Source organism: Adiantum capillus-veneris, chromosome 15, assembly GCF_014529385.1.
Source record: "Adiantum capillus-veneris isolate H3 chromosome 15, ASM1452938v2, whole genome shotgun sequence".
Classification (NCBI taxonomy): Eukaryota; Viridiplantae; Streptophyta; class Polypodiopsida; order Polypodiales; family Pteridaceae; genus Adiantum; species Adiantum capillus-veneris.
In genome coordinates, this window is record NC_140945.1 from 5,923,532 (window position 1) to 5,950,130 (window position 26,599).

The 26,599-nt window shown below is 39.6% G+C and overlaps 1 pseudogene; it reads left to right on the forward strand.

Moving 5' to 3' along the window:
- The first annotated feature begins 19,889 nt into the window (after positions 1 to 19,889).
- On the forward strand, positions 19,890 to 20,404 carry LOC147440207 (uncharacterized; annotated as a pseudogene).
- The last annotated feature ends 6,195 nt before the right edge of the window (positions 20,405 to 26,599 follow it).

Genomic DNA, 26,599 nt, shown 5'->3' on the forward strand with positions numbered 1-26,599 from the left:
ATTTTGCATCCATTGATACAAGTGTGCAATCATCCACGAGTCTAAGGGACACATCAAATAGAATGATGTTAGCTTTGTATGGTACACATAATTCATATGCACACTATGTAGACCAAAAAGGGAAATTGTACAAAAAAGATCAACCAGTGTTTGAACGGCCCACATACCAGCTCATAGAAGTGAGTCCAGTGATAGATCAAAAAGGATAATTCATTTCAGACGAAAGAATCTATTATAGCCCATCCTCTCTAGAGTTGAAGGATGTTATCCAAGTGAACCCAGAAATATTTTCAGAGCCAAACTCTCCTCCATTGGAAATCAAGCTTCGATGTTGTGACCAAACGAGCATATACTTTGACCAAAACAGTAGTAGATATAGACGGGAGTCTAGCATCTATGATGCATTGGGTCCTGAAACCACAGAAGCTCATATCATAGGAGACCCATGGGATAGAAAATATCAGGGCAAAGATAATGCTATCTACAGATTAACTTGGGGAATAATTTGTCATGTTTCAAGGAAATACATAGGAAACTATGCAGAAGGTTTTCAGATGCCAACCATCAACAATGCTATCCAAAGTGTACCTTCACACTCCCAGAAGGTGAGACTAAACCAGAGCCAAAAAAAATTGAACTCTTACAATGAAGCAGGCTATAGTGATCACCCTAGGAAGGGGGGAGCTGTAAATCCATCAAGCTCAGCTTATGTACCAGAAAATGCTACACCAATTAGAAGCCCTAGAGATTCTAGCCAACAGTCCCCCTCGAGGCGAGTACCATTGAAAGATCATATGGTTGTTGGAAGTTTCCAATTGACCCAGATTCCATCAGAATCTGCATACAAATGCTTATATGAAGATCATCAAGGACAGAAGTTTCAACTGATCTCCAAAAGTCAAAGACAAAAGCTGACAAAGCCCATAGTGTTCAAACAGTTACATGTGATCAAGCTCACATATGCATATCAAGATGCACATGGTAACAAATACCAACAAGGTCATGACCTTGTACAAACCCCTACGGATGGCCCAACTGAAGTCAAAGATTATATGAAGATGATGCAAAGCCTCAAGCTTCCAGAAAAGGTGGCACAAAAGTCAAAGTCAATGGGAGCTAAATCCCAGAAAGCTACACAAAGGTCATCACCAAAATTTCCTCCAAAGAGACAGATTCTGTCAGAGATTACAGTGGATATATTAAGATGAAGAGTTACCTAGATAAAGGCAGACAATCCTCAACAATTACAAAAAAGTGCAATATTACAGCCAATGGAGTCAACATTGATTAAAACAGGTGGTCAAAGAAAAGAAAATGTAGATAAATCTCAACCAAAGGATGTTGCCATAGCAATAGAAGTCAATTCAGACACAAATCCTGAGACAATCAAGTGCAACATTGTTGGTGAAAATGAAGAAAAGCTGTCAAGAGAAGCAAAGCTAGATTTTTAGCTAGACAAGAATCTCATGTCTTTTCGCACTTGGAAAAGATGTGGCCAACCACAACTAGAAGATGCTCCTCAATTTGTGAGCATATCTGGAGACAAACGAGAAGAATGCGGGGGAATCATCTCCACCACCATTGAAGTAAGCTCACAGATCATCATAGCTCAATTCTATGTGATCACAGCAAAAGATACGCCGGACGACATCATATTAGGAATGCCAATGGCCCAGGAGATGCTAGAGATACAAAGTTCAAACATGATGGAGTCATTATAGACAACAAACAATGAAGACCAAGACTGGTAAAATGGAGACTGATGCAAAAGCAAATCTTAGTGAAGATGATTCATCTCCATCGAATAGAACTTCAAAAGAGCTTAAAGAAAATCAGGCAATAGCAAGTGTAGATCAGACAAATCAAAGAGCAACCACGAAAGCTATTGAGGAGAGAATGCCATCAAATCCAAAAGTTAAGAAGAACGGGGTTGCAGACAAAGGTAAAGCTAATGTGGAACTTCCACCGATTAGCAAAGGGTGTGACAACATATGTCTCTACATCAAAGAATCCTCATGGATCAGCTTCTTCAAGCAAGTCAATCTTTCAAAACTTCAAGTCAATTTTGAACCAACTAAAACATTTAAGGAGACACCCAGAAAAGCAAAGATATTTCATCCAAAGTACTCAAGAAAGCAAAGGAAAGTCAAGCAAGTGTTTGTTCAGAGCAGTTTAGTCAAAGTCAATGATCCGGTTTGGATTGAAGATAAGAAGTCAACACAAAAAGACAAACACATGGGATGGATAGCATCACAATGGAGCTTAAATGAACAGGAGTACTATGGAGGTAACAGACAGATATGGGTGCCAAAACCACAGGTTAGAGCATATGAAGTAACTTCAAGTCCCTCCCAAGAAAGAAGGCCTACAAGGTATCAACCTCGACAATATCCTAGGATACCTAAGAAGTAGGTATACAATGGAACAACAACAGAAGATGCTAAAGTCAACCACAACTCTAAAGAGGATACATAACAAAAATGGATCTCAAGGAATGTTCCTCTTGGAAAGGATTCTACACAGGACATACAAAGATTTGGCTACTAGTCAACCACAAGCCAACTGCAACTACACTAGACCTACATGAAGCTCTCAAGAACTCAACAAGACCTAAATCTCAGCAAAGTCAGCAAAGGAGTTACAAAGGTTTTCAAAAATTTTGGATTCCTAAGTCTTCCAATCCTCCTAGTCAAAAGCCAGATGTCGATAGCCAACAAAGGCCTACAACAACATCAAAGACTCCTATCAACAGGCATACTTGGAGAATCAAACGGGTAACGGAGTCTTCACAGTCAAAGAAGGACAACCCCACCAACGTGAATGCAGATTCAAAGAAGATAAAATAGGTATGGAAAAAGAAACCCTCAATGCCAACTTGGTCCTTCACTAATCCTCTTTTTGAGGATTCAAGCTTACTTTTACCTGAAGAAATGTTTGTAGTAAGCACAAGAATGTAAAAAGTCAAGTCGCCAGGGTGCAAAAAACACTCTTTGGCATAGTCAGAGTTGGGCTACTGAGCCATAAAATGAGCAAAGCATTACTCCCAAAGCTTCAAGTCATATTAAACTTTGTGCTAAGAGTTGTAGTTATTAGGCTTACGCTCAAGCTGGAAGAGTTAAGCATACCTAAGTCGTGTTTCTCATGCTGGATGAGATGAGCATAAGAGTCGAAGTCTATTAACTTACAAGTGGTGGAGTGTCATAGATTCCAACACTCACGCACAATGCACAGTAAGATGAAGGCACATATCCTCAACAAAAACCATTCCTAAAGGGGTGCCAGCTTGCAAAGCCATGTCATGTGCTTTTATAGCTACACCATCTTTCTGAAGAACCCCTCAAAATATTTCTTGCATATCATATTGTTTCCCATGCATTTTTGTGTATGCATAAATAGGATGTCCCATCATTAGACATATGCATTAGACGCTCTTTTTTGCTTCCACCTATGCACCTTGAGTGGACTACAACAGGAAAACCAATGTTCCATCATACTACCCTCTCATATTTGTTGCCTTTTTAATACCTATCTATCAGCAAATAATCCCTTGAATACTTTATTAAATATTGCCCATGCTCATAAGTACTCCAATAATGCGCGTATCCCAAAGGCACTTTTTTCCCACTGGGTTTTTTCCCTTTGGTCATCCAGGTATTAGACCCTAATTTAGATCCTCATCATTCTACTTCCCTTGTACATACTTTTCATAAATAAACATCAATCCCATCATTATGCTATTACAATGGACAAATGCAACATCATCTCTCACACCAGACATATTCGGACCAATGAAGATGATGTAGCAAATCGAACCTCATCAACAAATTCAAACAACGAATGAAGACAAACAGCCCATCAACAACCAATCAAATACCTTCCACACCCTCCACGGACACTTTTCAACAGTGCCCGAGGACGGGCACTAAAATAGAAAGGGAGGAATGTTAACTAAGTCAAGGTCAATTAACAGAAGCTGCTAATGACCGAAGACGTACGGATGCACATCGAGGATGAATACAAAGAAGCAGTAAAGATTGGAATCACACATTCTTCTCATTTTCCCAAAATGGTCTTGAACTGTAAACTCTCGATTTATTTCAAGCCATTGTAATATTTCTAATGTGTTACGGGCTCAATGGGAGTTCCAAGTTGTAAAGAATAGGTCACTTACTATGCCTAGGTTCCAGATTCAGTAAGTGGTCAGCCCTAAAGGCCTTGGGCACCCGGACATTGCATTTTTTAACCTAGGTATATAAAGCAGTGTGTAAAAGAAATTAGGGTTCTCAAGTCATTTGTTGAGAGCACTCTTTGGTGAGATCTCTTGAGGTATGTGGCTATGGAGTTCTTGAGCTTCTCCTTGCTAAGGAGACTTGATTAACACTAATCAATGATTCATTCCCTCTCACTATGCCTCTCTCTTACTTCTTATGCTTGCCTATGATGCTTAGATTAATTAGATCTTAACTAATTAGTGGTTAATCCCTGTCTAATCTTGTGTGATTTCCCTCTTTTTCTTGTGTGTGCATGTAAGTTTGATTAGAGTGTGGTGCTCGATAGATCTATGTGTGTGTGCCGGTTAGTGTGTTGCATGATAGGATTAGTGTTGTGTGTGTTTTGCAATCATAGTGTGTGTGATTGGGTTGATTAGAGGTGAAGAGAAGTGGATATGGAGATTGCCTTCATTGCGGCTTACCTTCTCCATAGGCCGAGAAGCTCCCCTCATAGAGTTAACCATTTGTGTTGCCACGATTAGCTCACTAACCGTGTGAGTGTTTCCATGCCCTAGCCAGGTAGCTCATCCCTCCGGATTGATAATTTTGTTGGTCATTGGAGCTATTGTAACGATAGGATCCCCAACACAATGGATAGTAGGTTGGACAAGTGTTGGACCTCTAGCCAAAACCATCCACTCTATCAGAGTAGAGATAGGAATATTCAATAGAGGGAGCTTGGATAGGTGGTTGACCTTCAAACCACATAGGGTTAGAACCTACATAACACAATGGCTAGTAGGTTGGATAAGTTATGGTCCTTTGCCCAAACCATCCATGGTAGTAAACATAGTAGTAACACTCCATTCACACATTGACTTGCAAACAATAGAGATAGATTCTTTCAATAGAGCTAGCTTGGACATGTGGTGGACCTTCAAACCACCTTGGGCTAAAACCTCAATAGAAAATCGGATATTAGGTTGGAAAAGTGTTAGATCTCTATCCCAAACCATCCACGCTATAAGAGTAGAGATAGGACTATTCAATAGAGCTAGCTTGGAGAGCTGGTGGACCTTCAAACCACCTTCGGCTAAAACCTCCATAACACAATGGTTAGTAGGTTGGACAAGTGATGGAACTCTATCCCAAACCCTCTCTAAAAGCTTTATAACACAACAGATAGTAGGTTGGACAAGTGGTGGACATCTGTCCTAGACCATCCATGGTAGTAAACATACTAGCTACACTGCATTCACACATTGACCTTCAAAAAATAGAGATACGAATATTTTTAATAGAGCTAGCTTGGATAGGTTGTGGACCTTTAAACCACCTTGGGCTAAAACCTCCATAACACAAGGGATAGTAGGTCAGAAAAGTTGTGGACCTATGCCCCAAACCATCCATGGTAACAGAGATAGTAGCTACACTCCATTCACACATTGAGCTTGAAACAAGAGAGAGAGCTTAAACAAGTGATCCACCTTGAAACCACCCTAGGCTAAAACCTCCATAACACAATGGATAGTAGGTTGGATAAGTGGTGGAACTCTACCCGATACTATCCATGGTAATAAACATAGTAGCTACACTCCATTCACACATTGACCTTCAAATATTAGAGATAGATTCCTGCAATAGAGCTAGCTTGGACAGGTGGTGGACCTTAAAACAACCTTGGGCTAAAATCTCCATAACACAATGGATAGTAGGTTGGACAAGTGGTGGACCTCTGCCCCAAACCATCCATGGTAGTAAACAAAGTAGCTACACTCCATTCACACATTGACCTTGAAACATTAGAGATATCTTTTGTCAATGGAGTTAGCTTGAACAGGTGGTGGACCTTCAAACAATCTTGGGCTAAAACCTCCATAACACAATTGTTAGTAGGTTGGACAAGTGGTGGAAATTTACCCCAAACCATCCATGGTAGTAAACAAAGTAGCTACACTCCATTCACAAATTGAATTTAAAACAATAGAGATAGCTTTATGAAATTTATCTAGCTTGGACAGGTGGTAGACCTCCAAACCAACCTCGGCTAAAACCTCTCGAATACAATGGATAGTAGGTTGGAAAGGTGGTGGACCTCTCTCCCAAACCATCCATGGTAGTAACTCTAGTAGCTACACTCCATTCACAATATGACCTTCAAATAATAGAGATAGGACTATTCAATATAGCTAGCTTGGACAAATGGTGGACCTTTAAACCACCTCGGGCTTAAACCTCTATAACACAATGATTAGTAGGTTGGACAAGGGGTGGACCTCTGTACCAAGCCATCCATGGTAGTAAACATAGTATCTATACTCCTTTCATACATTGACCTTGAAAAAATAGAGATAGCTCTATCTTGGACAGATGGTGGACCTTCAAACCACCTAGGGTGAAAACCTCCATAACACAATGGATAGTAGGTTGGACAAGCGGTGGACCTCTTCCCCAAACCATCCATGCTAATAGACATAGTAGCTACACTCCATTCACACATTGACCTTGAAACAACATAGATAGCTTGTTTCAATAGAACTATCCTGGACAGGTGGTGGACCTTCAAACCACCTTGGGATAAAACCTCCGTAACACAGTGGATAATAGGTTGTACAAGGGGTGGAACTATGCCCCAAACCTTCCATGGTAGTAAACATAGTAGCTACACTAAATTCACATGTTGACCTTGAAACAATAGAGATATCTTGTTTCATTAGAGCTAGATTGGACAGGTGGTGGACCTTCAAGCCATCTTGGGTTGAAGCCTCCATAACACAATGGAGGACCTTTGCCCCAAACCATTCATGCTAATAGACATAGTAGTTACACTCCATTCACACATTGACCTTGAAACAATAAAGATATCTTGTTTCAGTAGAGCTATCTTGGACAAGTGATGGACCTACAAACCACCTTGGAAGTAGGTTGACATAGTAGTTACACTCCATTCACACATTGACCTTGAAACAATAAAGATATCTTGTAGGTTGGACAAGTGGTTAGTAACAACACTGAATTTGTTTTCTTTTCAAAAAGATATGGCACCAAAAAGAAATGTTACAAGGATGGCTATCTCAATTGACTCTACTTGCAATGATAAAAGGAATTGGTAAACGGATATACATGGTGTAGAGGGTGCAATTTCATAAGGTGCATCTATTTATTGCAAAGAAAGAGAATGATAGTCTATGTGAAGATGTTGGCCATGCAGTGGAAGCCTCTATCTCTACAATTGATGGTCATCCATAGGTAGAATGCATTGATATTGTAGTCCCAATGAATCAGGAATTCCAATTATCTCCAGGAGCATATGCATTTTCATGCATGTCTCTAAATAAAGATGAGACAATGTTTTCTCGAGGATGGAAGATTGAAGAGTCAACTCAAGGTGTAATAGCAGATCAACTTCAAAGCTCCATTATAGCCACACTACAGGGAAACAAGGTAAAAGCTTCACAACCACATATAAACAAGAAAGTCAAAGTGCAAAAAGTAGCACCTAAGGAGACTAGTTCTATTTTGGATGTGGACAATGCATCTCTAGCATCCTCAACACAAGGTTCAACGTCCAAGATGAGAATCATGGATCTAGAAGCTCTAGAGGCAGAGGCCATGAAAGGACAAGAAAAAGATACAGGTGGAATGAATAAGTATATAAGCTATTTCCCTTTCTAATATAAGGAGTTTGATATCCCTCTTCAAAATTGTTGGCTGGCTCCTTATCACTATAATGTACGTACTATTGATGGAAAACATGCTATTTGGATTTTCCCGGAGTACAACTTAGCCTATAGCGTGTGCATATTTAATGATTGTTTAAAATGCAAAGGCAAAGAAGGGTACACCTTTGGCAGCAAAAGAGGTACAAGAGGGCAAACTACAAGATTATCATTATTGGATTCTTGATGGCCAACATTCAATTTATGCCACAAAAGTTTTTCTTCACAATGAACAAAAAAACAATGAGATATTTCAAAGATTGATTGACATGTATGAATTTTGAAAGGCTCGTATTGTTGTAAATGCTCCTCTAATGGTTGCAACAACTATATCTACCATTGCAAATGGTGAGGCTAAATCATTGTATGTCAAGAAACCTTATAGTCAAATATTGCGGCATTGCGAAGTCAATGGATCTATTCAGGATGACCATCAAGGGCAGCAACTGGAGGTGCAAAGGGACATATATCTCATGTTGGATGGATGTAAGTGTCTTTCTTTTTCTTTCTTATTGTTTTTAATTGAACACTTGAGTTCAATCTTCTCATTGGTGTTATATTTCTTTCAAGGCTTTTCTTTGATTAGCAAGAATGAGTGCATGAGAAATTTGGTTTGCTAAACAGGCACACATGGTTACATATTCCGATTGAGTTTATGATTGTTGGCTAGAAATTATTAAAAGGCTTGAGGAGGAGAACAAGAAACCCCCAGCAACGGTATTCAAATTTCTTTGCGGTCTTGAGGAATCAGAGGTAGAGATCATTCAAGAAGAAATTAAAGATGAGAAGAGTTTATTGTCAAAGAGTGCAAAAGATGGTGATGTAATTGATATGTATGATCGAATCAAGCAACTCAAACAAGACAAAATCATTCAAGACGCACTTCTTGAAGACTTCAATGCTTTGAATGAGTCATCACCGTGTAAAGATTGGGAGGAAATAGTCAGCACGTATAAAATCAATAATGCATTTTATAAAACCATTCTAATACTATGTGAGCAATGGCTCAAAAAGCGTGGAACAAAGAAAAAGGATTTTCCGAATGAAGCTATAAAACACATGCAATGGGCAATTCACCTTCACAAGGAGAAAATTGAGTCTCTTGATTTTCCATGGTCCATCTATGTGGTGAACCTACAAATGGAAGGAAATCTCTACTTGAAGCGCCACTTCAACAACCAAATTCCTATTGGCTTATGCATTTTAGACTTGACAAAACACTATGGGGACAACTTGCAATGGAGTGAGGAGATATTTAGCAAAGCTTTGGATGGGATTTTGGCTATTTCTGGAGGCTCAATTGAGCCTGGATTTATGTTTCTTGCATTTATAGATTTCTCTAAACTCACAAAATTGCAATGTGCATTCCAGAGTATGGGAGATAATGTGAGCTAGGTCATTGTTGTGGTGCCTTGCATCACTTTCCATTAGCACCTTGCAAAGGAGAAATTCAATTCCTTATGGTTATGCCTTCATGGGACAAGTTAATGCATTTGAAGACCTGAGAAGGAGATCATAACAACATCCCCTGCCAATTGATTGTTCTTTGCTTCAAGTAGAAAATGAAGGCATGTCAGATTTGCACTACATTCATACATACTTTTTTGAAGATCGCAAGCTTGTAGATCTCTTTAGTGATGGCTCTCTGGTTACACAAGAAGGATTACAACAAAAAAAAGATGTCATCTGCTTAGTTGAGAGAGTGCAAGAGCAAGGAACCTTAGCAACTAGGCTTCTCAAATTTGCTAAGGCCCATGCTGATATAGGAAAGTGGGCTGGCGGCTGGCCTTCAAGATCAACAACCTACTTTGCAATTAGCTGACGATGTGCCCATCATAGAAGAGATTTCTCCTCAAGGGAAAGAAGGAGAATAAGACCAACCTCCTTTGACAATGAAGGCCTACTTGGAAATGGAAGGACGTATGTTTTGAACTTCTTGTACATGTTAACATCTATTCTTGTTGATTCGATACTCTTAATGTTAGGTCTTGTTTTATGTAGTATTTTTTGAGTCCATATTTTCATCTTTAAGAATTAAAGGTTTAAATGTAGAGAATAATCTTATAATTTTTGAGTGATGAAAAACAATAGCCATTTCCTTGCACTGGCTTGGACAAGTGGTAGACCTTGCTTCTATTAAGGTGTCTATTGAGAGAATAATTAAATATAGGAGAATTAGAGAGAGATTAACTAGGCATAGATTTATAAATTTGTAGAAAAGGGAAAGATGCTGGATTACAAAAATACCTCTCATTGTATGAGTATCCAAAACTTCCAAAATTAACACCTTTGGATAAAGGCTTATCTTTAGACATTAAATCAAGAGGTTATGGCTATGTGTGTGTTGAGACTATTGGTCGACTTGAATGAGGAGACACATAGTTTATTGATTATGACTTTATTTGATGTTTTCAAGTATTTATATGGATATAAGTCTTAATTACATGTGTTAATATGACTTTTAATGGATCAAATCACTACAACATGTTACGCGCTTTTCGACACGCAACATTCGACTCACCGTACCTTTCCACGAGCATTTCGACGGGCATACCCCGCGTTGATATACATGTCAATACATACGTGGTAATACACGTGGAAATGTCTGTCGAAAGGCACGTATTTCCACGTGTATTTCCATGTGTATATCGACGGAAAAAAATTTGGGGGAAAAAACCAAATCCACGTGCAGGTGGTCATTTTTGCCTGCAAAGCACACGCACAGATCTAGCCCCTTCATGGAAACCTGCAGCGCAGGTATTCCCTCCCCCCCCCCGCTGCCTTCCCTCCCCCGTCTCTCTCTCTCTCTCTCTCTCTCTCTCTCAAGCTACATTGTGTGTGTGTGTGTGTGTGTGTGTGGTGTGTGTGTGTGTGTGTGTGTGTGTGTGTGTGTGTGTGTAGGGGGGGGGGGGGGGGGGGGAGAGAGAGAGGAGAGAGAGAGAGAGAGAGAGAGAGAGGAGAGATGTGGTGTGGTGTAGGAAAGAGAGAGAGAGAGAGAGAGAGAGAGAGAGAGAGAGAAATGTGTGTGTGTGTGTGTAAGAAATTAAGAGAGAGAGAGAGACAGAGAGAGAGAAAGAGAGAGAAATGTGTGTGTGTGTGTGTGTAAGAAATTAAAGAGAGAGAGAGAGAGAGAGAGAGAGAGAGAGGAGAGAGAGAGAGAGAGAGAGAGAGATAGGAGAAGTAGAGAGAGAAATAGAGAGATAGAGAGTGATAGAGAGAGAGAGAGAAAGAGAGATAGATAGAGAGAGAGAGAGAGAGAGAGAGAGAGAGAGAGAGGAGAGAGAGAGAGAGAGAGAGAGAGAGAGAGAGAGAGAGAGAGGAGAAAGAGAGATAGAGAGAGAAATAGAGAGAGAGAGAGAGAGAGAGACAGAGATAGAGGTAGAGAGAGAGAGAGAGAGAGAGAGAGAGAGAGAGAGAGAGAGAGAGAGAGAATTAACTAGAGATAGCTACGGAGATGGATAGAGAGAGAGAGTAGATAGAGAAAGTAGTGGTGAAAGAGCTAGCTTGGCTGACCAATTGTGTGAAAAGGAAAAAAACTCTCTCTATCTCTCTCTCTCTCTCTCTCCCTCTAGAAGAAACTATGGAACTAAAAGAGGCAAAGGGATTTTGCCCTCTACATGCATTGTCATGTACACCTTGGTGTGCACGTATATGTCAACCCATATAGGATTTGACCAATAAAGACAAGATTTTGACCCGGTGGTCCTGCTCTCCGTACACCTCTGGACCGAGGTGTGTGGAGATCGGGCAAGGCTAGAGAATGCAAGGTAGTTTACATTGTGAGGAGTATATATATTGAGACAACATTAATAATCATTGTAGATGGCAACGTCATCTACAACTAACATGGAGGAAAAGATTGCATGCTTGTGCACGCTCTGCAAGTATCAAATCCTGTGCAAGCATAGGATATGTAATGAGTATGTGCACAAGTACGGAGAGTTTGATAGAGAAACCGTACATAATCTACGATACAACTCCTACGGAACGGGCATTGATTTTCAAGACATAACACCTACATCTCAGAGAGAGAGAGAGAGAGAGAGAGAGAGAGAGAGAGAGAGAGAGAGAGAGAGAGAGAGAGAGAGAGAGAGAGAAAGGATTATGTGTGAAGGTCCGACCAATCTAGAGCCAAGGATGGAAGCAGAGGAGGGCTTACAGACAGAAGACGACGGCATGGAGGAGATGTTGGATGCCTTCTTCTAGACAAGCGAGAAGAACGCTAACGAAGCAGCACCAGAAGACGTGCGCCTATCTCCTGAAGACCCGGGGGGTTCACCTTACATAGTACGTAACCTATCACGTGAGTTCAACAGAAGGGTATTTAAATCCCTTAAAACTTACAGAAATAAATTTATATAAGGATATGTTTTTTACAAATCTCAAACAAAAATTCAGAATTTAAAAGAAAAGGGTTCATTATATTTTCTAGAAAATTCATAGAATAGGGATTTTAGAAAAAGAGCTTGAACGCACATGATATAGTGGTCTTAAATATAGTGAAGCCCCCTGGCCTGAAGACATGTTGAGAAAGTTGGCACGTCAACCAATCTATGAAAAATATGTGTGCTTCGTACTTGTCTGTCATTTTTGAATCTGCAGTAAGTGTATGGGTGGTCAAATGCAAGCCTCACTGCTTTGTTTAGGTACACAACTTACAAAAGAGATTTTCCGATTGCAACGGTGACGTGCTTGGGGATGTTTTAATTTAATGTGGTTTAAAAAGGTTTTTGTGGGAGCAACTACTCTCGGCTGGCAATGAAATGCCCCCCTCCAGGCTAGACGTAAAGTGACTTATTGACCTTAGTTGGCTTGGACTACAACAAGATGCATGCATGTCCAAATGATTGCATTCTTTTTCGCAATGAATTTGCAGATTGTCTATCGTGTCCTAAGTGCAGAGCAATGCGCTACGAACAAGATGCGGTTGGCAAGTCAGTGCCAGCTAAAGTGTTGTGGCATTTCCCTATTATTCCAAGGATAAAAAGCATGTTTCGTGGTGGTTCCATTGTAGAGTTGATGCGGTGACATTCTACGAATAGATCCACTGACGCAACATTTAGGGTGCCTGCTGATTCAAAGGCTTGGAGGCACATTGAAGATACCTGGACACATTTTAAGAGTGAACCACACAATTTGCATTTGGGCATGGAAATGGATGGAGTCAATCCATTTGGCTTGAGAAGCTTGTCATGGAGCACTTGGCATGTGTGCCTTGTCAATTACAACCTCCCTCCATGGCTTGCCATCAAGAACGGTCATTTGATATTAGGCTTGATTGTGCCTGGTAAGTTCAAGGCAAAAAACATGGATGTTTATCTAGCACCACTAGTTGACGAGCTCCAGGAGTTATGGCATGGGATTGACATAGCAGATGCAGTTGAACTAGCAGGACAATAGCATACAAGGATCCATGGACTTCTTATGTGGACTATGCATGATTGGCCAGGATACGATGAAGCTTTTGGTAATGGTGGATGATTTACAAAATTCTCGCTATTCGCAAGAACTTTGTGTAGTACTGAATCATGCTTTAATATATGCAGGGCTTACAACTTTGGGATACAATGCATGTCCAATCTGCGGGCCGTATTTCGATGTGCGCTATTCTACCTCACTTTTAAAGACAATTTATCAAGGCCACCATCGTTATCTTCCAGATGGCCATCACTTGCACAAAGGTCAACTTGGTCGCGTTGAATGTCGTCCTATGCATGTACAAGAGCGGCGTCCCCGATGGGAGCAACATGAGGGGCAACCTGTTCCAGGAATGAAACGTTTGTCCATTCTCCATATGTTGTCGTACTGGGGTGATCTACTAATTAACCATTTGCTGGATCCAATGCATATATTCAAGAATGTGGGAGAGCTCCTATGGGAGACAATCATGGGAATGAAAGACAATCGAGCTTCACGAGATGATTTGTAGTCAGTTGGAAAGATGCCAGAGCTGTGGCCTTTCACCAATGCAGCGGGCCAAACAAAGCTTCCAAGAGCGCCATGGGTATTGCTAAAAAGCAAGAAACAACAAGTCAAAAGGGTGATTTCAGAGTTCAGGATGCCAACATGATGCATGCGGTGTCTCAAGACAGCATTCACCCATGATGATCAACTGTCAGGATTGAAATCACATGACTGGCATGAGTTCTTGCAATTTATTCTTTCAATTGCGATCAAGGGGTGTTTAACAGAGAAAGTGCGGTCCTGCATATACAAGATTTTAGAGCTAGTGCGGTGGATCTCTTCCAAGGAGATACGAGAGGAATCCATTGCAGTTGCAAGGGCTAACTCCATTGAGGCAGTGTGCATGATTGAGAAGTATCTACCCACAAGTTGCCTAACTATCCAAATGCACTTGCTCATCCATGTAGTAGATGAGGTTGCAGTGGCAGGTACAGTTCACAGCTGTTGGATGTTCTTTCTAGAGAGGTTCATGAAAACACTTAAGGGTTTTGTTTGCCAAAAAGCGCGTCCAGAGGGGAGCATGGCAGAAGGATGGCTGGTGCAAGAGTCTCTTGTCTTGACTACCAAATTTCTATCCTATTCTAACCCAAAAATGCCTCGACTATGGAGCAATGAGGAGGATGCAAGATTGGTGGGAGAGGAGCCGCAAGGGCAAGGGGTGCCAAAGAAAATGGATGACGCCATGCAAGAAAAGATCATGAATTTCTGTATACTAAATTCAGAGCCAATGCAAAAATGGCTTGAAAGGTATGAAGAAGAGAAAGAGAGACGCAATAAGGAGCGACACAATTTTAGGCGAAGTCGAACGACTAGAGGCTTACCCTTGCCAGACCATCTTGCTCATCTACCTGAATTCCCTACAATGGCATGGTTGGACAAGACAATGAGAGCAGCTCGACAGATCGGAGAACCCATATCTCCAGAAGAGGAAGAGCTGGCTATTGGATGTGACTAGAGGTATCATACATACATGGCACTGTGGTCGCATGGAAAGAATTTCAGAACACAACAAATTGACAGCAGAAGAAACACGTTTGACAGTGGGGTAATGGTTAGTTTCATGCAAAAGAGTAGGGCCAGTGCCAGAGACACGAATGAGAGCACTAGCAATCTGGATTACTATGGTCTGGTGTCAGATATCTTGAAAGTCAGCTTCAGACGGTTTGAGATGTTTTTGTTGGATGTGAAGTGGTTCAAGGTGATTACTTCTGGTCGCAATGCAACGGTACGCAGAGATGGAAACAAGCTTGTGCAGAAAGATTCTACAAAGGTTTGTACAGATGTGAGCAACAGGTTTGCTCTCCCCGAACATTGCGAGCAAGTTGTCTTTGTATCGGACCCTCGAGAGCGACAATGGTGGTTTGTGGTTCAGGTTTCTCCAAGAAATAAACAAGTATTTGAAGGTCAAGAGCTCCTGGAGGAAAGTCGGCCAGACGACGCAGATAGTACTGTGACATTAGATGAGATGGACGAAGGTATGGCAGAGGAAGGTGACAGATATACGAGGAATGATGTAGACAAGGCAGATATGACACTTGTAGATGAAGATGCAATGGATGAAGACAATCCGCAAGAATGAGTTGGGATAGAGTTATGTCTGCAGTTAGAGATAGATAATGATACGGTGCAAGATCTTATCAATGATGCCTCACTAGTCGAGGCCTGTAAGTGTTTGTGTGAAGACGTTGATTTAAAATCAAGATCTTTCTTAATTTAAACAAAGGTGTTCTGATGCTTTCTTTTACTTTCTTTAGGCAGGACTTTAGTATGGCAGACCAGTCACCGGATCCCGGTTCTATGAGTGAGGATGCATTTATGGGATTCATCACACGGATGACGCCCACTCAGATGGCATAGGCGTCTCAGTATTGGATAGCCAGAGGTACGGGTACCACGCCTCTGGGCTTCACACCCGAGGGTCCAACGCCTATGGGGGGACGCCTATGGGGAGGGGACACCTATGGGTACGATGCCTGCGAGGTCTCCCATCACGGCCGCTTCGACACCTAGGGGTACGGCAGAGGCGGGTACGTCAGCATCTCCACTTCACAAGCGCACTCTTCGATCTCGGTGATCGTTAGGTGGAGGTGGTGGTTGCTGTGGAGGAGGGTCCACAGATGCTTCAGTCCCTCCTCACTCACGACCCCCATCCTACGCAGGCACACCTCTCGACACACCTCGGACACCTTGGGGGGCACATGATCCTAGTGCCTCCAAGGTCTATACTATATGGCTAGATGGATAGGTTGACATGGATAGTGTCGGGACTGAGATGAGACAGCGGGTTCGCCAGCTCGCGGAGGTGCAATTTTCTAGCACCATCATGACGTCTTGGATTCATCCGGATCGCAGCAAAATCAATTATATAGTGGAGACCATCATGAGAGAGTATCGGCCTGCTCCGGGTTTAGAGGAGCTTCCGAGGAGGTGGATCACGAATGTTGCACAAGACACGGTGAAACATCATCGAGATGCAGCTCGTCGGGCTTTCAGGCAAGGATCGTTGAAGCCTTCGAGCATCTCACACGAGTCGTGGCAGCAGATCAGGGAGGAGGAGGAGGAGGAGGAGACATCGAACACGAGGTTCAGACAGCAGTGTCTTGCCGTGGAGGTACGTAGGGAGACTAGGGGCACATCTCATCTTGGCAGCGGAGGCTGCGACACCTTTCGCTATGAGTTTGTGAGTTTCCAATTCAATCCTAGGTATGGTGCTTTTTTTCAAGAGCAATGAATCATGTATTCTTAATTACTTTGGTTTTTGTATAAACGTAGAATCTTGCAATGCATCGAGCCCCAATACGCCAGGAGGAGACATATGGATATTGGAGAGGCATTTATGAAGTATTGAATGATCTTGCTGCCGTAGGAGAGACTGTAGATTGGGAGTCCTTAGAGTCTCGCTGATCGATTGAGGTGAGACGTTTGATCAAGACAAATAATATGTGTGATTTGACTTCATTAATTAAGTATATGTGAAGTAATATCATACTAATTTTGTGAATTGTCCCTTTATGTGCATGTTGTGATGCGCGAGTCATCAGTGGATTTCTATATATGTTTTGTGAGACACAGACACATCTCTGTGTTTCTTTCTTGCATAGACATGCTTATGGTTATTGTTTATTGTTTATTGTTTATGGTTATGGTTATTGTTTTGTTTATGGTTATGTTTAACTTTATGGTTATGGTTATGGTTATCAATATGGTTATGGTTATGGTTTTAATTTGGTTATGGTTTTGCACAAAGTTTGTTATATATGAAGTTCGTTATAGTTATGGTTTTAATTTGGTTATGGTTTTGCACAAAATTCGTTTCATTTCTTCCATCAAGTTGTGCCTTAAATATCATGTGAGATCCTACATGGATATCATATATGGTTTTTTTTTTGAAAAGTTTATGTTAAAACGAAGGGAACTCTGCCGATATTTCTATGGGAGCATGGTTGATTTTGGTGCTGCTCACTTTCTTGGGCAGAGGACAAGCAGTCTGTGTCCAACTTTTCACTGGGCACAGGTCAGGCTGCCTATCCTCTGCCCAAGATTTTTTTTTTTTGATATGGTCGTCGATATAGGCGTCGATACAGGCGTCAAAATATGCGTTGAGAACTAGGACTATCGATGTAGATATCGACGTGTATTTCAACTGTTTCATAGGGACGAGGATTTTGACTCAATTTTTGACGGTTTGCATCAAAATCTGCGTCGAAGGCACCTGTTTTTGTTGTAGTGAATCTCAATCAAGTAAATCATGGTTGTTATTAACTTTATGTGGCCTTCAGTATTCACTTAAGTACTAATTTTTATTAAAGTGTAGGGTGTACAAGTTTGCCACAAAAGATTGTAGTATAGACTAGTGTTGCCTTGTGTACCAATAGTTGCAAGGATTATAATATTGATTTTACCTTGAATAAACTCCTAAGTTCGACTTCCATATGTTTAAAATTGGTGATTTTAATTCTAGTGATTTTGAGAAACCAATGTTATTTGTGTTTTTTAGATTCAAAAATTGGGATAGATAAGGCCCCTGTGGTTGAGTCCACAATTGTTGGACCCCTTGATTCTATTATTTCTGACATGCCCAAGGTGGATGATACGTCTATATCAAAGTCTGGTGATGTGCACCTTGAGAAAGCTTGCAACAGTGAGAATAAAGAAATGTCTACTCTAACAATACAACCTACTTCAAAAGAGACTAAAACGTCTGCTCAAGAGCCATTTCCATTTGTTGCTACTTCATCTAGTGCAGATGTTGAGAAATCCATACTTCACAATTATTTTGGACTTAAATGGTCTGCTATTGAAACGTTCCCCTCAGCCGTCCTCACACCACCAATCAGTGCAACTATATCCAAAAAGATATATTATACTTAGGCCAAGTTGCATCCAATTCTTGAAGACTATATTACAGAGGTTTAATGTTGCAATTTGGTCGACGGCTACTAGGAACAATGTGCTTCAAATTATTAAAGCACTAGAGAGCTTAGCAAAAGGTACATTGCCTTTCTTTGCAATTTGGAATCAAGAAGGTTGCTACACTTGTCAAAGCAATAAATTATTTAGACTTGACAATGACAATGGATTAGGATGTTCAATATGCTTTTGCTTTGGATGTGCCACAGCAGTAATAGTGTTATTGATGACTCTCCTTACAAGGGATGCATTTCCCCTGCAAATAATTGTATTTTTCCATCCCAATTTGATGGTGAAAAACCGGTTGACAATATGCTCTTGGAGGAGTTGCTTCCTGACTTGTTTGAGCTAGATGAGACAAGGGATGTGCAAAATTTCATTGCCTCTAATAGTTATGGATAGCCAATATTGACAAATAAGAGTGAATATAAACAAATCAAAGATAATTGGAAGCAAAAAAGTGATGCTTGGTCAGCCAAGGTGCTCTTTACAAGAAGGATAACTCCTGCAAAATATGACAAAGGTGAAGCTATCCTTGAAGGCAAACACAATCAAGCAAGTGACAAAACCAACAACAATGACATCAGATGAGCCCAAATACAAGAGATGCTGGAAAAGGAAGGTACAACTATTGAAAAAATGAAGGCACCACAATTGATCAATCTAGCTAGGCAATTGGGATGTACTACAAAGGGTCCTCTGAAGGCAACTACTACAAAGGCTCATATAAACAAGGTCAAAGCTGAGAAAAATCTTCTAAGGCTAAATAAAACACACTCCTAAGGTACCTTTTATGACTTGAACCTTGTTTCACATACTTGAATATACACGCTTCTTGCAGGTCTCAAAAAAAATATCTCTAGATATTCCATGGAGCGAGCTTGGACAGCTGGTGGACCTTTTGGTAAGGGCCCCTCATGGGAAACATATCACAAGTCTTCCGTGTAGTGAGAAGGAAAACATTTAACAAAGAGCCTAAGAGGTTGGACAGGTGGTGGACCTTGCACCTTTTCTCCCATTCCTAATAGAGTCTAGCTATCCACCACTATATTGTATGAAGTGTAGCTTGGACAAGTGGTAGACCTTGAAACAAGAGACCCCTCATCATCAAGCTTAGTTTGGACCTATGGTAGATCTTAACTTTTTCCCATCCATAGTGGAGCCTAGCCTAGCCAGGTGGTAGACCTTACTTTTCTCCATGCTTCAAAGAAGCATAGCTTGGAGACATGGTGAAGCTTTGTAAGGTTTTCAATTGGGATTTGTTTATAGCAATGAGAAAGTTGAAGATGGACTTTGGCCTCTAATAATACCATAGTGTAGAAAATGTAGAAAGTGTCTGTATTCTTTGAAACATAATAAATTTCTTTTTTTTCAATTGTAGAGGTCATCACTACAAGAAAGTGGGTCAACTATTTGTAGGCATGATTTGAAGGAAGGTTTTGAAGAACCCAACAAACCTCATCCAAGGCCTTGTCGTATATATCAATCACCTCCTTGTCACCTGCCACTTACTGTCAAGAATATGAAAAGAGTGCTTGTTTTGGACCATGAAGGACTACTTTTGAAGACAGTTGAAACAAAACATGGAGATTCTATGCCATCTTGGGCTCAACACATGCGTCTTGTGGAGGACAAAGATGAAGTTTATCATGCGGTGCACCTAGACGCAGAAGTGTTTTTGGATTTCTGTGGTGAATACTTTGAGCTGTGGATATGGAGTTGCTATAACCTAACAAGAGTGAAACACATCACACAAAAATGTTTCCCAAAGCATTATACCAAGTTCAAGATCTTTATGAGTAACAAGTGTTGCCAAAATCCAAACGTCATGTTAGGATTTAGAAGGGTTTATCATAAAAACTTGAGTGATATTTGGAAGATGTTTGAGGACTTGGATGCAAGAATACCTTGATTTTTGATGATAGTCCATATAGGATGATGTGGAATATACCAGGAACATATCTTATATTTCCAAAGATGTGGAGGAAAACACCTGAGCAGCTTCAAAGATTCTTGCAAGAAACGATTATTTTATGGTTACTTGGATGGTTGTATGCAAGAGACAAGAGAGATTATACCCGTAACACAGTAGTAAATTAGTATAGTGATCTTGAGACAAATCATTTCCTTCATGTGTACGTGTCAAGGCGATAACATTAAAGAAGGTTGACAATGATCCTTTTTATGGCCAGATGATGTCCTTTTAGTATGATGTGTATTTGTATTACTATATAATTCAAAGGTTATTTTAAAACAAAGATGTGTCAATTTGATGAATACTTGCATGGAGTGCACCCTACTCTAAGGGGACTTGCATGTCTTCTACAGGGTATCCTATTATGAAGAAAATCATTTGTACACAGAGTGCACCCTTCTCTAAGGGGACTTCCACGTATTACTTTAATGTATGCTATTATAAGGAGAATCCCATGTGATGGATCATGCTCTGTTCTAAGGGACTTGTAATGGAGTGCACTCTACTCTAAGAGGACTTCCATGTATTACTAGAGTGTATCCAATTACAAGAAGAATCCAATGTAATGACAAAGCATCCTACTTTAGAACAAAATGTGTCGATGAACTGTATCCTAGTCTAAGGGGACTTCACTATATTACTAGAGTGTATTCAAGTCTAAGGACCAATGTAGTTCTAGATTGCACCTTGTTTTTGGGGACTCATTTTACTAGATTATGGTTGTGTTTCATTATGATATATTTAAAAAAATTTATTTTTGTTCTTTAGCAATTCTATATCATTCCATCTAGAGGTTGCATCCATTTGTAACTAGGAGAAACTTATGTTTGATATCAAAATAAACCTTACAAGTATGTAATGGAGAATTTATGGATGTGCAAGAAATATCTTGGTCTTGGCACGCATATTTTCCTAAAACATTCATTTTTGTCTCCTTCATATAAAAGAGTTTTAGAACCTACAAGTCTTTGAAAGGAAAAATATAAAGTCTAATTGTTTGCATTGGGAGAAAGGAAATCATGGACTTTGAATTTGTGAGAGACCTTGTTTGTGGAGAAAAATGTTTGAATCAAGAATGGTTATTTTACATCCTCCATGTAAGAGAGTTTTGGAAACTAAAATATGCTGAGAGGAAAACCATGGAGTCGAAGTGCATGTATTAAGATGTCAATGTATGCATGCATATCTTTATTAGGGTCTATGCATAATTGGATGCTTTTGGACGTTAACTTCTCCAGTTTGGTATAAAATAACATATTTAATGTTTTCTTGTGGGTAGTATCTATTTCATTATATATGTTTTTAGCCTAATTTCTTGAAATTCAAATTAAACCCTCTATGTTGCAATGGAGAAGTACTTAGAGAAATTTTTTTGTAAATACGTTTGCTTACCCTTTCACTAATTGTATCTTAGATAAGAAGTGGACTTTCCATTCCTCCATAGCCTATCTTAGACAAATGCACCTTGAAACTAGCCCTCCTATGTTGCAATTGACATATGCTAAACATTTTATAAATGGCTCGTACCTTGAGTGAAGAATTTCTAGATTAGAGGTGTGTGTTTCTTTGATGTCATGCACAAGTGGGTTTATTTCTCATTGGGTGCTAGCTTGGACAAGTGGTGGACCTTGAACTAAAAATTCAGGTACTCCATTTGATTTGAGTTTGAACAAGTGTGGGCCTTCAAAACAATGTCTCCATGTTAAGATAAGTTGTAGGTAGGACAATAAAGTATAAAAAATGAGAATGGAATCAATGTACTAGTCTCTTGATAGTGCAACCACCCAAAACCATAATTTTTCTTGGCCAATGTTTCTTTCAAATGTTTAGTCTAGTACAAAATGTCAACACCTTGTACATGATATATTGAAAGCTGTCCAATCTGGGAATTGGGATTTTCCACTTTACCTAATATGGTCTTCTATGGTCTGGACAAGGCCAAACATTGCACATGCAGTGGGAGTTGTAAGTAGGTTCATGGACAACCGAGGTGAATAGAACTAGCAAGCTGTGAAGTGGATACTTAGGTATCTGAAAGGGACAACAACAAATGCTTTGTATTCTGGAGAAAGTGATATTTTTTTTCAAAGGTATGCTGAGGCAGTTATGGAACGTGACAAAGATACTCTAAGGAGAACTATTGGCTATGTCTTCATGATTGGAGGCACAACAATAATTTGGGCTTCAAAGATACCGAAAGTGATCTCACTTTCTACCACAGAAGCAGAGTATGTAGCAATGACAGAGGCAAGCAATAAATTCTATGGCTTCACAGTTTCTTAGAAGAGCTTGGATTCAAACAAGACAATTGTGTCTTATACAGTGATAGCCAAAGTGCTATCCATCTTGTGAAGAACTCAGCCTTTCATTCAAGGACAAAGCACATTGAGGTGAGATATCACTTCATATGCACACTTTTGGAAGAGGGACAACTAAAGCTATGAAAGGTGCATACAAGTGAAAATCCTGCAGACATGTTTACAATGGTGGTCAACAAGGAGAAGTTGAGATTTTGCTCATCTTCAATCGGCATTCAAGGATAAGAAGCCAGGATGGAAAGCAGTCATAGGTTTGGTTTAGAGACTAGTTTCCAAGTGAGAGATTGCTAAGTATGGAGCCTGATTTACCCCTTGTAATTTTTTTAATTCAAAAAGCATATTTGTAATGCCCCCATTATGAGGAGAAGCCATCGTGTGTGAAGAAAAATCACTTGCTCATAGATGGCATGCCCTTTTCTATAGGGAGTGAATCCCCTTGACCAAGCCATAGATCAAATTTTGGTTGATGAATATTTACTTTAGTGGTTATGTAATGTGGATCCAACCCAATTACGACTATACGAGTATTCATCAAAGACTCAAAAATATTAGCCAATAGAAATAAACAAGAGCAAGACAATATGAATGAGCTAGTACAAGGCCATCTAGTCCCCAATGTAAACCAAGATTAGCATAGCCTAAATAAAAATATGATTCAAAGGATATTGCAAAACTTGTAATGAGGAAGTTGAATCAAGAGTATCAATGGTAATTAGTAATGGGCCAAAATAACATTATATATATATATATATATATATATATAATATATATATATATATATGTACCTTCATAAGGTCAAAATCATCTGAGCTTACATATTATAAAACACTCATAAAACTACAAAAGCAAGGGACACAAGAAAACGAGGATTTTTTTTAAAAAAAAGTTTATTTGCTACTAAACAAAACTAGATAGAACAAGCCATTATTCACTTAATTTTTTTTATAGAAAAGACATAAGCAAAATAAGTTGAAGCAACTTACTTGAATAAATCTTGAAACAGGTACTCAACTTTAAACTAACAAGCAAGGATTTCATTGACGTAATCACGATCATGTGATTACGTTAATAACTCTAGTATTTACACAAGAAAATCACGTGATCACGTTAATTATTAACATGATCTTGATGGTGACCTGCAGAAACCAATAGAGTCGGTAGGCCCGCTGGCCCCCTCCGTGCTATAGGGTTTTCTCAGCGGGCCCGCCGGGAAAATGAGAAAGCCCGGGGTCCCCGACTATATATAGTAAATCTCTTCTTACTTTGGAATTTTAACTAGGCAAATCCCTGGGGAGTGTATCCAAGCGCTGGGTACAATCATCTCCTTGTGAATTGACCTAAGGTTATAGAGTCACAGGTGCTATTTTTTGGGCCAAACATGATGCTTAATTTGGTAACCACTTCTAAAAGTATTTAAACCCTTCACCAAACATAAAGGTACAAAACCAAAACAATTGAGAATTTGGAGAGTCATGCTCATTGTGACGAAGCCATGGTCCATAAAAGGGTTGTAGTTGGTTTTAGAAGATGAGCATATTTAAATAACGAGTTGAGAGTCAAGGGTTGGATGCACTATACTAGTGTACTGGGTATATAAAGATCCTTGAAGTCTTGCATTTTTCACCATCATAGATTTGAATTGATATACATTTCCACTGCACAATATGAGAGCTATAATCCTTAATTGGGTGAAATTAGCTTTTATATATTGAATTGGATGCATAAGGGGGCTACAATCCTTGATTGGATACAAGCAGTCCTCAATTGTGCAATTGTATTGAAGATTTCTTGTCTTGTTTTATGCATTGGTTTATAAAAGGAGTGAATTATGTATTATAATTAAAATATTGTTAGTGCATGAGATGGTCAATCGTCAATATTATTTCTTTCATGTGTGTTTTGAAAATAATTATCATCATTTCAATGTAAATGTTGATGATTCTTTGTAGCATGTGAAAATAGTTGTGTCTTATTGTTTTCAGATTGCAGAGGATATATAACTAATCATTATATTTATAATTGCATTGACAATTTAATATTATTTTTGTATCCATAATGCCATGTAGAGGGTGCATTGCAATGTGTATGTTCTCTCAGAATAGATGTGGTCGATATGTGGAATTGACTAGAGTGCATTGTAAATCTCATATTGTGTAGATTTGATTGATTTCTTAGTGATTGTTTTTCTAATAAATATTGAGAATTTTATTTATTTATTTTAACTGAACACCTAGTTCTTATATCTGCAGTATTAAATTGAAAGCAATGGAGAAAAATCTCGGCACAAGTGATACGAAGAAGACAAAGAATTAAAAAGCCCCTAGCAAACATGGGTTTTGAATCTCAAATCAAATAATTATCTCCCAGATTCAGCGTGACAAACAAACTTAGTATTGGAGTATAACTTGGCCTAAATAAGTAGAAGGTTTAACTAGACAATTTCTCCAGACTCCTTACAAAGTTGTCATTTGTTCATAAGCTCTAAAAGACAATCATTCAATTCTACAGATTATAGAAGTTGTTTTTGACAATGAAAATTACTCAAAATTGCCAGATTTGCTGAAGTGAATGATGGATGGAAGTCAAGTGATCATATTTATGGAAACAAAAAGAGGTTGTGATCAAGTTACTAGACAACTTCCAATGGGTGAATTTGAAGCTTTATCTATCTATGATGATAAGAGTCAAGCTGAACGAGATTGGCTTCTTTTTTAATTTAGATCTAGCAATAGCCCTATAATGACAACAATAGATATTGCAACTCGGGGTTTGGATGTGAAGGACATAAAGCACAAGAAAGAAAAAATGACAACAAAGGCCACACCGACATTGACAATGAGGTCATGTCAAGAACGGCATGAATTCGGAGGCGAGGAGTGTTGACCGATGGATCAACAACACCATGTAACTCAATTTTCATACCAAAGTCTTATTTTTTGATAGTTATGAAATGATGAGGATTATGGTTAAAAACATCATATATAATGAGTTGTTATTCTAGTTGTAGAAGCCACGGTGCAATGGCACTTCCAGATTGTAAATAAAAAGCCATTTGACCCCTTGAACTCTATTTCGATCTAACCTATGGTAGTCTTAGTATATAAGGTACCTAGGTCATTTTGTAAAGAGAACTTAATCATCATCAAAGTTTTAAGTTGTCATTGACCGTGTGTGAGAGAGAAAGGGAGAGAGTGTGAGCTTCATCCTAGTGCTACTAGTACTTCTTGCCTGCTCATCGCATTGGAGATTCAACTGCACCATCACGATTGGCTCGGAGAGAGCTACACAACAATGCCAAGCATTCCTTGCAAACCAAAGCACGTGTGCTAACGCATCTACGAGCTATTTGTGGTTGTAAGTGTATCAAATGATGTCTGTTTTTTATAGTATTCATTATAATTGTGGCGACACTAGGTAGCTCCCACAACAAAGGTAGTCATTGATCTCTCTCTCTCTCTCTCTCTCTCTCTCTCTCTCTCTCTCTCTCTCTCTCTCTCTCTCTCTCTCTATGTGTGTGTGTGGCTCAACAAAAAACACCCAATGTGCTCGATTAGGGCCCTCTATGGTATTAAGCTGCAGCCCGCCGCCGGACTTTAGGGTTTCCCCCAGCGGGTCCATAGGGAAAATGCAAAAGCCCGGCAGGACCCGTAGGGATAATGCTTAAGGCCAGCGTGGCCCATGGGAAAACGCAAAAGCCCGGCGGGATTTTTGTGGGTTTCTAGGTTGCTCTAAATCGGCTTGTTTGTGATCATGTTAACTGTGATTATTTAAATATGTCAATAAGACCTTGTGATCACACAATTTTTTTGGTAATTACGTAAATATTAAATCCCTACTAACAAGGATAAGACATCTCAAAGACTTATCATAGGAATCTCTGCAGAACACCTTCTAAAGGAAAAAAAAAATAAAATCTAAAGTAAGCTAAATACTAGAAATAAACACTACTACAAACCTACATGGGAGAGGCTAAAAATCACCAAAGAAATACAAAGTTCAAAA